The 13,468-nt window shown below is 42.9% G+C and overlaps 1 pseudogene across 1 annotated transcript in view; it reads left to right on the top strand.

The window, feature by feature from the left end:
* The first annotated feature begins 4,368 nt into the window (after positions 1-4,368).
* LOC311149166 (protein Niban 1-like) overlaps positions 4,369-13,468 on the top strand; it is a 41,655-nt pseudogene continuing 32,555 nt past the window's right edge. Inside the window, exon 1 of the transcript in view lies at positions 4,369-4,448. The product of the transcript in view is annotated as a protein Niban 1-like (transcript). The remainder of the gene's footprint in view (positions 4,449-13,468) is intronic.

Below are 13,468 nucleotides of genomic sequence, written 5' to 3'. Positions count from 1 at the left end.
CCGCGTTTTGTGGGGCCGTTCAATGTCCTGAGGAGGATAAACGAGGTTACCTATAGGTTATTACTCCCGCCAGATTATCGTATTAACCCCTCGTTCCATGTGTCTCTCCTCAGGCCAGTGGTGGCTGGTCCGTTCCAGGAGTCTGAGGTGCGGGAAGTCCCTCCGCCTCCTTTGGACATCGAGGGGGCCCTGGTGTACTCTGTCCGTTCCATCCTATATTCGAGGCGTTGGGTGGGGGGCCTTCAGTACCTCGTGGAGTGGGAAGGGTACGATCCGGAGGAGCGATGCTGGGTCCCAGTGAGGGATATCCTCCATCCTTCCCTGTTGCGGGATTTCCACCGTCACCATCCGGCTCGCCCTGCTCCGCGTCCTCCTGGCCGTCCCCGAGGCCGGTGTCGGCGCACTGCTGGACCTGCACGTCAAGGGGGTGGTACTTTCACGACTTCCTCCGAAGCTGCCTCCTCTCCTGGTTCGGGCAGGCTTCGGCGTTCGTCATCACCGGCCTTCTAGCCACTGCTGCTCCTCATCTCATCATTCCATTTGTTTTGTCTTGTTTATTACACACACCTGGTTCATATCCCCTCATCAGTACTTGTGTAAGTGTTCCCTCTGCCCCCTTGTCTTTGTGTGTGATTGTTTATTGTGAGGAGAGTGTAGCTCGGTTGAGCTCCGTGTATTTTGTATTGCCGGGGTATTTTCCCGTGTGCCTTGTTGGTTCCAGTGCGCCTGTTTTGACGCATTACTGCGTGACTCTGTATTCCGGAATAAATTCTGTTATTCTGTGATTTACCCTCCTGCGCCTGACTCCTTCCAATCACCCATCACATGTAGAAAATAGTAAAAATAAAGAAAAACCTTTGAATGAGTAGGTGTTTCCAAACGTTTGACTGGTGCTGTAAGTATTCAGACCCTTTGCTATGAGACTAGAAATTGAGCTCAGGTGCATCCTGTTTCCATTGATCCTCCTTGAGATGTTTCTACAAGTTGATTGGAGTCCACCTGTGGTAAATTCAATTGATTGGACATGATTTGGAAAGGCACACACCTGTCTATATAAGGTCCCACAGTTGACAGTGCATGTCAGAGCAAAAACCAAGCCATGAGGTCGAAGGAATTGTCCGTAGAGCTCCGAGACAGGATTGTGTCGAGGCACAGATCTGGGGGAAGGGTACCCAAACATTTCTGCAACATTGAAGGTCCCCAAGAACACAGTGGCCTCCATCATTCTTAAATGGAAGAAGTTTGGAACCAGCTCTTCCTAGAGCTGGCTGCCCGGCCAAACTGAGTAATCAGGGGAGAATGGCCTTGGTCAGGGAGGTGAACAAGAACCCGATCGTCACTCTGACAGAGCTCTAGAGTTCCTCTGTGGAGATGGGAGAACCTTCCAGAAGGACAACCATCTCTGCAGCACTCCACCAATCAGGCCTTTATGATAGAGTGGCCAGACAGAAGCCACTCCTCAGTAAAAGGCACATGACAGCCCGCTATGAGTTTGCCAAAAGGCACCTAAAGACTCAGACCATGAGCAACAAGATTATCTGGTCTGATGAAACCAAGATCAAACTCTTTGGCCTGAATGCCATGCGTCACGTCTGGAGGAAACCTGTTACCATCCCTACGGTGTAGCATGGTGGTGGCAGCATCATGCTGTGGGGATGTTTTTCAGCGGCAGGGACTGGGAGACTAGTCAGGATCGATGGAAAGATGAACGGAGCAAAGTACAGAGAGATCCATGATGAAAACCTGCTCCAGAGCGCTCAGGACCTCAGACTGGGGTGAATGTTCACCTTCCAACAGGACAACTACCCTAAGCACACAGCCAAGACAATGTAGGAGTGGCTTCGGGACAAGTCTCTGAATGTCCTTGAGTGGCCCAGTCAGAGCCCGGACTTGAACCCGATCAAACATCTCTGAAGAGACCTGATAATAGCTGTGCAGCTACGCTCCCCATCCAACCTGACAGAGCTTGAGAGGATCTGCAGAGAAGAATGGGAGAAACTCCCCAAATACAGGTGTGCCAAGCTTATAGTGTCATACCCAAGAAGACTCGAGGCTGTAATCGCTGCCAAAGCTGCTTCAACAAAGTACTGAGTAAAGGGTCTGAATACTTATGTAAATGTGATATTTCAAATTTTTATTTTTCATAAATTAGCAAACATTTCAAACAACCATTTCTTTCTTTGTCATTATGGGGTATTGTGTGTCGATTGATGACGAAAAAAACTATTTAATCAATTTTAGAATAAGGCTGTAACATAACAAAAATGTGGAAAAAGTCAAGTGGTCTGTATAACATGATTGACACAACTATAATTATCATCATGAAATGGCCTTGGACGTGCCATATGTGTAAGCCAACATAATTCATTATTTTACATTCAGCTGTTTAACTGCATTGATATGGCTTAATCGATCGTAGTCCAGACTTGTTATAGATGCAAATACCATGCAGTTGCACCAGGGGAATTTAAACCAAACAGATTTTTTTTGCAGGTCTTCTGTTTCCTCACATTTATTGATGAATTAATTTCCCATCATGAAAATGTATCCCCATTCCCCAATCAAATCATCGTTACCACAAAAAAATTAAAAAATTAAAGTTTTTTACTCCAATCAGGCAACTCTATTAAAATCCGACATAGCACCAGTATCACAAAGTATTAAGCGAAAACAAGCATAGAAAATAGCATTGGCATGATATATATATTTTTTTCATACTATAAGTATTTCGGTGACAACCTGGTTGATTAACAATATTGGGTTGTTAACACGTTTGTTTTCTTATATAAATAAATGTGGGACGTAACAAAAAAACAGTGTAGAACACCATTGCCCAAAATGCATTGCTCCAATAACTTTCAAAAGATTGTTCTGAAGTTTGCCCCCCAAAAATGTATTTTCCTATGAATTAAGTCCCACAAAAATGTGTGTATTTTCCTACGAATTAAGTTGCACAGAAATGTGTGTATTTTCACATGAATTAAGCCACAAAAAATGCACAGAAACTCCTGAAATCTGCTGAAATACTTTAATTTTATATATTTGCACGAATTGAGTGTGAGATTGTGTTGGCTACAACACAAATGTGTACTGTTGGGGGTACTCGAGGACCAGGGTTGGGAAACACTGCTAGCATATGCTGCATCAAATGTAGGGACCACAATAGAAATAAGTCCCTGACTTGATTGTGCAGTCCTGGTCACTTTTAAAATTATTTGTCTATATATGTATTTTTTTTACTGACAAATAAATGTAATCAATCAATCCAAACGGTGCAGCGGCAATTTGATGAATGGAAAGAGACATCTGTTTACAAAACACCAAAAGGTTGAATGACATTCGGAAATTGTCAAGCCAAGCCTTCGATACTGGGTTAGCCTACAAGGTAGGGAGGGATGCATTCTCTGTTTGTCGAGATTGACAAGGTCTATTTATTGTGGTGTTGAAAAGGCAAATATGATATTGAAGTGCCCGAAGTCGGTATGTTTTGTTTATTGGTTGTGTGATGCATTGGCACAGAAACCTGGTGGTGGAAGATTTGTTGCATATATTTTATATAATTATAAATATGGCATCAACATCTTATTCCCCCTAGCTGATCATTGTCTGCAACCGGTTCTGATAGTGAAGTAATGAAACAGGCAGCGAGAATGAGCTTGGTTGTGGTGGTCGGCGAACTCTGAAACTTCTGGCCCGTAGCCCTGCCTGGCATCAACTGTGCCGCAATAGCACGTTGAAGTGGCAAAGTCGATATCAACGTTTATAAACGCAGGGTCGCTACAGTTATTGTTATTTGTGGTGGGAAACATTATGTTGAGTTGATTATATGAGGGGGAGGGTGTTCAATTCATTTTACAGTACAAGGGGAGGGTCATGTGAAAATATTGTTTTAATTGGGGAGGGGGGTGATATTGTTTTTTATGACACCTTGAGTTGGAACAGCCCCCGCCCTAAATGAAAGATTTCTTAGGCACATAGGCCTATAGAGGGGTGGAGTTGATTGAGGCTGCCTGCTCCCATTTTGTGGGAATCGGCTGTTTGGTGTCTTGTATTTTTCATACCAGACTGAGGTTCTTATTTTGCCTCCTGGCGTGAAGCAATACGAATCTACATCTTTAGGGGCCATGCGCCTCTCGAGAACGCGTAGGGGACGATGAATAAACGAGATGATGAACGAGGACGTGGAAGTCGCACTTGTGGGATGTTGAGTTCACAATAACAGCTGGATTGTCCCCTCTCTCCACGCCCGCCTGTCATTGTATGACAGTCACTGAGAGGAAGACAGAGAGAGGAGTCTCCACCGTGCGGTGCCGCGATCGATGCGACACACTACACCTGAGGAGTGAACCCTACCTGCGGAGAGTAGACCCTTCTCCACAACCAGCTCGCCAACATGGGGATATCACCGTCCAGTCTCCTGGATGAAAGAAGTTCCAACTACATACGAGGTAACAGAACGCTTTTCCTAAATGATTATGTGTGCTCGTGCTTTGCGCCCCGCTCCAGACACGGTTGAGCGGTAGCCTATACCTACAAGAGTGGCAAGATTATGCAACTCTGTTTTCCACTGACAAATTTTAAAAAGCAATTAATTTAACTTTTTTTATTGCACGATTCACACTGTCTCAAACATTTTGTTTCACTGTCGCATAGGCTACTACCCACTGGGCACATACGTGCGCTCAATGTCTAGTTATGATTTAGGTACATTTGGTTGACTTGTCAAATAAGGTGAATTCAACGTTAAATCAACAAAACATGTCATCCTGTCTTTGGATTTAGGTTAAAAGTTGGGTGTAAAAAAGCCAAAATTCCCTTATGTTGATGAAGTTTTGCAAATACAATCAGTTTTCCAAGTTGATTCAAAGACATCATATTTATTTTTTGGGTTGAAATGACGTGGAAACAATGTTGATTCAACCAGTTTTTGCCCAGTAGGTAGCTTGATTTGGTATTTGACAGAATACATTTGAACTTGTGGAACCGTTTTTTCTATTCATCATACATTTTCGCCTGATATGCTTGGTCAGGAAAATACAGATAATCACCCGCTGGCACGAAACCTTTGAGTCCAGTGATATAGCCTAAACCAGCGGTTCCCAAACTAGGGGTCGCGGCCCCATGTGGGGTATCTTGATATGAAAATGGGGTCTAGGGAGAAATTCCAAAATCCTGGAAAAAAAAAAAAAAAACATATTCAGTACCAGTCAAAAGTTTGGACACACCTACTCATTCAAGGGTTTTTCCTTATTTTTACTATTTTCTACGTTGTAGAATAATAGTGAAGACATTAAAACTACGAAATAACACATATGGAATCATGTAGTAACCAAAAATGTGTTAAACAAATCAAAATATATTTTATACTTTAGATTCTTCAAAGTAGCCACCCTTTGCCTTGATGACAGCTTTGCACACTCTTGGCATACTCTCAACCAGCTTAATGAGGAATGCTTTTCCAACAGTCTTGAAGGAGTTCCCACATATGCTGAGCACTTGTTGGCTGCTTTTCCTTTACTCTGCGGTCCAACTCATCCCAAACCATCTCTATTGGGTTGAGGTTGGGTGATTGTGGAGGCCAGGCCATCTGATGCAGCACTCCATCACTCTCCTTCTTGGTCAAATAGCCCTTACACAGCCTGGAAGTGTGTTTTGGGTCATTGTCCTGTTGAAAAACAAATGATAGTCCCACTAAGCGCAAACTAGATAGGACGGCGTATCGCTCCAGTATGCTGTGGTAGCCATGCTGGTTAAGTGTGCCTTGAATTCTAAATAAATCACAGACAGTGTCACCAGCAAAGCATCCCCACACCATCACACTTCCTCCTCCATGCTTCACGGTGGGAACCACATATGCGGAGATCATCCGTGTCCTTTAGTAGTGGTTTCTTTGCAGTAATTCGACCATGAAGGCCTGATTCACACAGTCTCCTCTGAACAATTGATGTTGAGATGTGTTTGTTACTTAAACTCTGTGAAGCATTTATTTGGGCTGCAATCTGAGGTGCAGTTAACTCTAATGAACTTATCCTCTGCAGCAGAGGTAACTCTGGGTCTTCCTTTCCTGTGGCGGTCCTCATGAGAGACAGTTTCATCATAGCGCTTGATGGTTTTTGCGACTGCACTTGAAGAAACGTTCAATGTTCTTGAAATGAATTAATTAATTAATTTTTATGTGTTTATGTTAATTGCCTTGAGACCGGCAGTTATTTGCTTGACAATCACCGGCTGACTACTAGTCATGTGAAGCACAAATAAAACATCACAAATCACCAAGAAAAACAGTTACATTCCTCCAGAAATAAGTCCCCAATCAATACTCTAAACTGCCCGAACGGCACCAGAACATTAAGATGACATTTATTTTGAATTTTGTTCCAGCAACACGGTGCTTTAAAACTAAAAGCAGATTTACCTAGCTCCATAGCCGTGGAAGAAGGGGTGCTGAGGGTGCTGCAGCACCCTAGGAAACTGAAGAGTTAACCAATCCTGTGAAGGAGTTAGGTAACTCAGGTGTCTATACTTCAAAAGCAAAGTTAGATAAGAAGGAAGTTTATGAAGTAGGGCCAACAGATTGACAAATGGTGTTTATATAAATAGTGATCCAGGTAGTACACCTTTATGCACTTCAAGAAATTCTGACTAAACCCCATTAATCACGATGGCCTGAGTTCTGTCACTAAGATAATCATGAAACCATGAACAGGCGTCAGAGCTCAGGCCTATCGAGGGCAACTTATTCAATAAAATAGCATGGTCAGCAGTATCAAAAGCTTTTGACAGGTCCACAAACAAAGCAGCACATTTAATTTTAGTGTCTAAAGGATTGTTAACAACTAAAGTGGTTGCTGTAATAGTGCTATGCCCAGGCCTAAACCCTGACTGGTTTACATTCAAAATACATTTATCAGATAAAAAGAGCAAAGTTGTACATTTACCAAGGATTTAACAATTTTAGCTAGACAAGGAAGACTTGAAATGGGGCAATAATTATTAAGATCACTACTATCCCCAGCACAAGAGCAGATTTCCATACATTTGGAATATTTCCTGATAACAATATTAAATAAAAAATGTGGGTTATTGAGCCAACAACTATGTGCGCTGCACACTTAAGCAGACCGGGATCCAATTGGTAGGCCCTTGTGGGTTTCTTGTTGTCTATTGCTAGCGAAGCATCCAGAACTTATTTTCTGTAAATAGCCTAAAAGAAAAGCTTTGACTATAATTTCTCTGATCATTCAGCAAACATTCAGCAAACACTACTTTTATTACCTTTAACACTAAAGCCCATAGAATCACATTGAATAAGACATTCATAAATGGCAAAAAGGACAGTCAAATAATAAATATATGTAACCCCTTTTTCTGGGGTAGGCACAAAACTACCTTGATAATTCCTTTTTTTTTTTACCGGCACCGGTTACCTTCTGACGAGTCCCGTGATACTTGTGGCGGTCGTAGAGCAAAGCGGGGGATTGAGACTCATCTAATGCAAAAAAACAGATATCTCTAGCTTAAACTGATGGATTTTGATGTGGATTTTTTGTTATGTAATTTAGATTAGCGCACTGGTATGTCAATCAACTCTAGGGTGTTAATTTGTTGTGGCAGAGAGGAGGAAGTAGAACCCTTCAGGGATTTGACAGTTTTCTAGAATTTTGCTGGGTTCCCATTACAGTCCGAAAAAGCAGTTACATAATAATCAGATTCAGCCTTTCTGATTTGTCTTACACAATGATTCCTCAGTTGCTTTAAAGCTTGCCAGTCCAGGCCTAAGCCTGTTTTCCTGACCTTGACCCAAGCATCATCTCTTTTATGAATTAATTGTGTACCAGAAATTCGACCTACATTTAACCCTTAGTTTTTTGAAGGTAGCATGATTATTCACAATAGTATTGAAGACATTTGAAAAAAGGCTGAAAGCTAAATCAGGTTCTGGCTGAAATACAATCAAGGTCACTGAAATAAAGATCATCTAAAAAAAGCCTGTTCACTTAAGTTTTTAAAGTTCCACTTTGTGACGACACAAGGTTTAGATCTTTGTATTCTAACACAAACAACTGGGCAATGGTCACAAATATCTTGGGCGAAGACACCAGTAGAAACATATTTCTCTGGTGTATTCGCTAGAATAAGATCAGAGTTGACTTTGAAGGATCTTTAGGGTTGGGCCGTGTATGCTTAGTCTCCAGCTGGGTTAAGTTTAGATCATTACACATGTCTTTTAGATTGTCTGAAGCCTGCATTTCCCAATCAAAATTTAGGTCACCCAGGATAATAACCTCTGATTTAGTGAAAGAAGACAACAAACTAGTTAACTCCTTGAGTGCACAAAGTTTAGCCGAGGGAGGACGGTAGATCCCTATAACAGTTATGGATACATTTTTCCCCAGACAAAGGCTTAAAGATAGTACAGTGCCTTGCAAAAGTATTTATCCCCCTTGGCGTTTTTCCTATTTTGTTGCATTACAACCTGTAATTTAAATTGATTTTTATTTGGATTTCATGTAATGGACATACACCAAATAGTCCAAATTGGTGACGTGAAATGAAAAATATAACTTGTTTCATCAAATTCAAAAAAATATATAACGGAAAAGTGGTGCATGCATATGTATTCACCCCCTTTGCTATGAAGTCCCTAAATAAGATCTGGTGCAACCAATTACCTTCAGAAGTCACATAAAAATATGTATGAAAAGTAAAAATAAAAATGTATGCACTCACTAACTGTAAGTTGCTCTGGATAAGAGTGTCTGCTAAATGACTAAAGCAAAAAACAAAACAAAAACATAATTAGTTAGATTGCACACAGGTGGACTTTATTTAAGTGTCACATGATCTGTCTCATGATCTCAGTATATATACACCTGTTCTGAAAGGCCCCAGAGTCTGCAACACCACTAAGCAAGGGGCACAACTAAGCATGCGGCACCATGAAGACCAAGGATCAGTGTCCCGTATACGGAACGGTTGAGCTAACGTGCGCTAATGTGATTAGCATGACTGTTGTAAGTAACAGCAAACTTTCCAGGACATAGACATGTCTTATATGGGCAGAAAGCTTAAATTCTTGTTAATCTAACTGCACTGTCCAATTTACAGTAGCTATTACAGTGAAAAAATACTGTGCTATTGTTTGAGGAGAGTGCACAACAACAAAAAACTTTCTATAATCTTGCTCTGATTTGTCATCCTGAAGGTCCCAGAGATAAAATGTAGCATCTGTAGCCTGAGACAGACTGGAGGAGATGTGGAGAGAACAGCAAATAAATATTAATCGGAGCATAGGCGGATGTCATGGGAATTATACAGTAGCCTCATAGAACCTTCCTGAAATAAACTTTTGGAGTTTCACGCTAGTCCTGGTTCTGCTGTCTGTCTGTCTGTCTGTATCTGGCAGGGCTTTATCAGGTAAGATCACCCCTTCTAGCCGTGCAGGCAGCTGAAAAGTGAGAGGGAATCAAAAAGTTCCTGAACCTGTTTTATCTTTCTCTCTCTTCAGGTTACCATGGTATCTATTGAGAAACATATGGGTGGGGACTGTGGACAAAGGATTATTATCTCTCTCTTTCGCTCATTCAGTGTTAGTGTGTGTGTGTGTGTGTGTGTGTGTCTGTGTGTGTGTATGAATGTTGGCAGGTGCTAATGGACAGTGCTTTCTGATGTTAAGCTTTGGCCATGTCATTCCCTACCATAAATAACTATCTGGAATGAATAATAACACAGAGATTTGCATAATTTTACATTAGCAAATTGATGCTAAAGGTTCCTTTACATACAGTGGAGAGAACAAGTATTTGATACACTGCAGGTTTTCCTACTTACAAAGCATGTAGAGGTCTGTAATTTTTATCATAGGTACACTTCAACTGTGAGAGACGGAATGTAAAACAAAAATCCAGAAAATCACATTGTATGATTTTTAAGTAATTAATTTGCATTTTATTACATGACATAAGTATTTGATCCCCTACCAACCACTAAGAATTCCGGCTCTCACAGACCTGTTAGTTTTTCTTTAAGAAGCCCTCCTGTTCTCCACTCATTACCTGTATTAACTGCACCTGTTTGAACTCGTTACCTGTATAAAAAACACCTGTCCACACACTCAATCAACAAGACTCCAACCTCTCCACAATGGCCAAGACCAGAGAGCTGTGTAACGACATCAGGGATAAAATTGTAGACCTGCACAAGGATGGGATGGGCTACAGGACAATAGGCAAGCAGCTTGGTGAGAAGGCAACAACTGTTGGTGCAATTATTAGAAAATGGAAGAAGTTCAAGATGACGGTCAATCACCCTTGGTCTGGGGCTCCATGCAAGATCTCACCTCGTGGGGCATCAATGATCATGAGGAAGGTGAGGGATCAGCCCAGAACTACATGGCAGGACCCGGTCAATGACATTTACATTTACGTCATTTAGCAGACGCTCTTATCCAGAGCGACTTACAGTTAGTGAGTGCATACATTATTTTGTATTTTTTCATACTGGCCCCCCGTGGGAATCGAACCCACAACCCTGGCGTTGCAAACGCCATGCTCTACCAACTGAGCTACATCCCTGCCGGCCATTCCCTCCCCTACCCTGGACGACGCTGGGCCAATTGTGCGCCGCCCCATGGGTCTCCCGGTCGCGGCCGGCTACGACAGAGCCTGGATTCGAACCAGGATCTCTAGTGGCACAGCTAGCACTGCGATGCAGTGCCTTAGACCACTGCGCCACTCGGGCGTGAAGAGAGCTGGGACCACAGTCTCAAAGAAAACCATTAGTAACACACTACGCCGTCATGGATTAAAATCCTGCAGCGCACGCAAGGTCCCCCTCCTCAAGCCAGCGCATGTCCAGGCCCGTCTGAAGTTTGCCAATGACCATCTGGATGATCCAGAGGAGGAATGGGAGAAGGTCATGTGGTCTGATGAGACAGAAATAGAGCTTTTTGGTCTAAACTCCACTCGCCATGTTTGGAGGAAGAAGAAGGATGAGTACAACCCCAAGAACACCATTCCAACCGTGAAGCATGGCGGTGGAAACATCATTCTTTGGGGATGCTTTTCTGCAAAGGGGACAGGACGACTGCACCGTATTGAGGGGAGGATGGATGGGGCCATGTATCACGAGATCTTGGCCAACAACCTCCTTCCCTCAGTAAGAGCATTGAAGATGGGTCGTGGCTGGGTCTTCCAGCATGACAATGACCCGAAACACACAGCCAGGGCAACTAAGGAGTGGCTCCGTAAGAAGCATCTCAAGGTCCTGGAGTGGCCTAGCCAGTCTCCAGACCTGAACCCAATAGAAAATCTTTGGAGGGAGCTGAAAGTCCGTATTGCCCAGCGACAGCCCCGAAACCTGAAGGATCTGGAGAAGGTCTGTATGGAGGAGTGGGCCAAAATCCCTGCTGCAGTGTGTGCAAACCTGGTCAAGACCTACAGGAAACGTATGATCTCTGTAATTGCAAACAAAGGTTTCTGTACCAAATATTAAGTTCTGCTTTTCTGATGTATCAAATACTTATGTCATGTAATAAAATGCAAATTAATTACTTAAAAATCATACAATGTGATTTTCTGGATTTTTGTTTTACATTCCGTCTCTCACAGTTGAAGTGTACCTATGATAAAAATTACAGACCTCTACATGCTTTGTAAGTAGGAAAACCTGCAAAATTGGCAGTGTATCAAATACTTGTTATCCCCACTGTATATGATATGACAAAGAAAAAAGGTCTGATGAAAATATGTGAGTTAAGTCCATTACTGAGCTCTAGATCAGGGTTTCCCAAACTCGGTCCTGGGGCCCATCCCTGGATGCACGCTTTGGTTTTTGCCCTAGCAATACACAGCTGATTTCAAATATTCAAAGCTTGATGATGAGTTGGTTATTTGAATATGCTGTGTAGTGCTAGGGCAAAAACCAAAACGGGGGCCAGGACCAAGTTTGGGAAACCCTGCTCTAGATCAATGTAAAGATCCATCCCCTGGAGAGTGAGATTTCTCCAAGGTAAGGGAAACACTCACTGTTGAGAGGCCAGGCCAATTTAATGACAGGTTGGATTGTAAGCCTTTGTTCTCATGAGGTCATGGCTCTGCTCTTCCCACTTGGCCAGTTAAGATTGAATGGACTACTAGTTCAAAGGAGATTGGGTTCCCTAGCCTCTCTGTCTTCTTCTATAGGCTCCTGTGGGTGCACTACATCCTACTCTCTTTGTTCTTGATATCAGGAAACACCCATTGGTGCCTGCCATTGTTCAGTCCATTGATTTGATACCTGCCACTAGTCAGTTCCAGCACTGTCCCACGCTGTTTATATCGAGGAGACTTCCGGATCTACGATGTAGAAAAAGCACTCGTTTTAAAGGAATGCTTTAGATATGATAGGAATTGCAGGTAGGTCAATATAGCAAATCAAATCAAATGTTATTTGCCACATGCGCCGAATACAACAGGTGTAGACATTACAGTGAAATGCTTACTTACAAGCCCTTAACCAACAATGCAGTTTTTAAACAAAAAGTAAAATAACAATAAGTGTTAGGAAAAAATAAAATAAAAAATACTAAAAACTAAAGAGCAGCAGTAAAATAAAATAACAGTAGGGAGGTTATATACAGGGGGGTACCGGTACAGAGTCAATGTGCGGGGGCACCGGCTAGTCGAGGTAATTGAGGTAATATGTGCATGTGGGTAGAGTTAAAGTGACTATGCATAAATAATAAACAGAGTTAGTAAACAGAGTAGCAGCAGCGTAAAAGAGGGGGATGGGGTGGGGTGGGGGGCAGTGCAAATAGTCCGGGTAGCCATGATTAGCTGTTCAGGAGCCTTATGGCTTGGGGGTAGAAGCTGTTGAGAAGCCTTTTGGACCTAGACTTGGCGCTCCGGTACCGCTTGCCGTGCAGTAGCAGAGAGAACAGTCTATGACTAGGGTGGCTGGAGTCTTTGACAATTTTTAGGGCCTTCCTCTGACACCGCCTGGTATAGAGATCCTGGATGGCAGGAAGCTTGGCCCCAGTGATGTACTGGGCTGTACGCACTACCCTCTGTAGTGCGTACGGCCCGAGATACTGTACACACACTGACTGTGTGTGTGTGTGTGTGTCCGTCTTACCTTCAGGCCAGGAATAGTCTGCTCTCTTGAAGTACTCAGTGCTAGCAGAGGACCTCTCTACAGACGTCCCCATGCTGAACTTGTTGTTCTCACAGATGAAGATACATGGCAGCTTCCACAGAGCCGCCATGCTAAAAGACTCAAAGATCTGGCCCTGATTGGACAAGAGGGGGAGAGTTGATGATGATGATGGTCATCTTATTGTAACCATTAGATAGATAGAAGAAGTCTCACCTGGTTGGCTGGTCCGTCTCCGTACAGCGTCACACAAACCTGGTTGTTGCCCTGGTACTGACAGGCTAGGGCCACACCTACCCCCAATGGAACGAGAGAGAGAGAGAGAGAGAGAGAGAGA

Source organism: Coregonus lavaretus (genome assembly GCF_964263955.1).
Source record: "Coregonus lavaretus genome assembly, chromosome: 21".
NCBI classification, from domain to species: domain Eukaryota; kingdom Metazoa; phylum Chordata; class Actinopteri; order Salmoniformes; family Salmonidae; genus Coregonus; species Coregonus lavaretus.
Note: the sequence above shows the minus strand (reverse complement) of the source record. Positions and strands in the feature narration are given on the sequence as shown.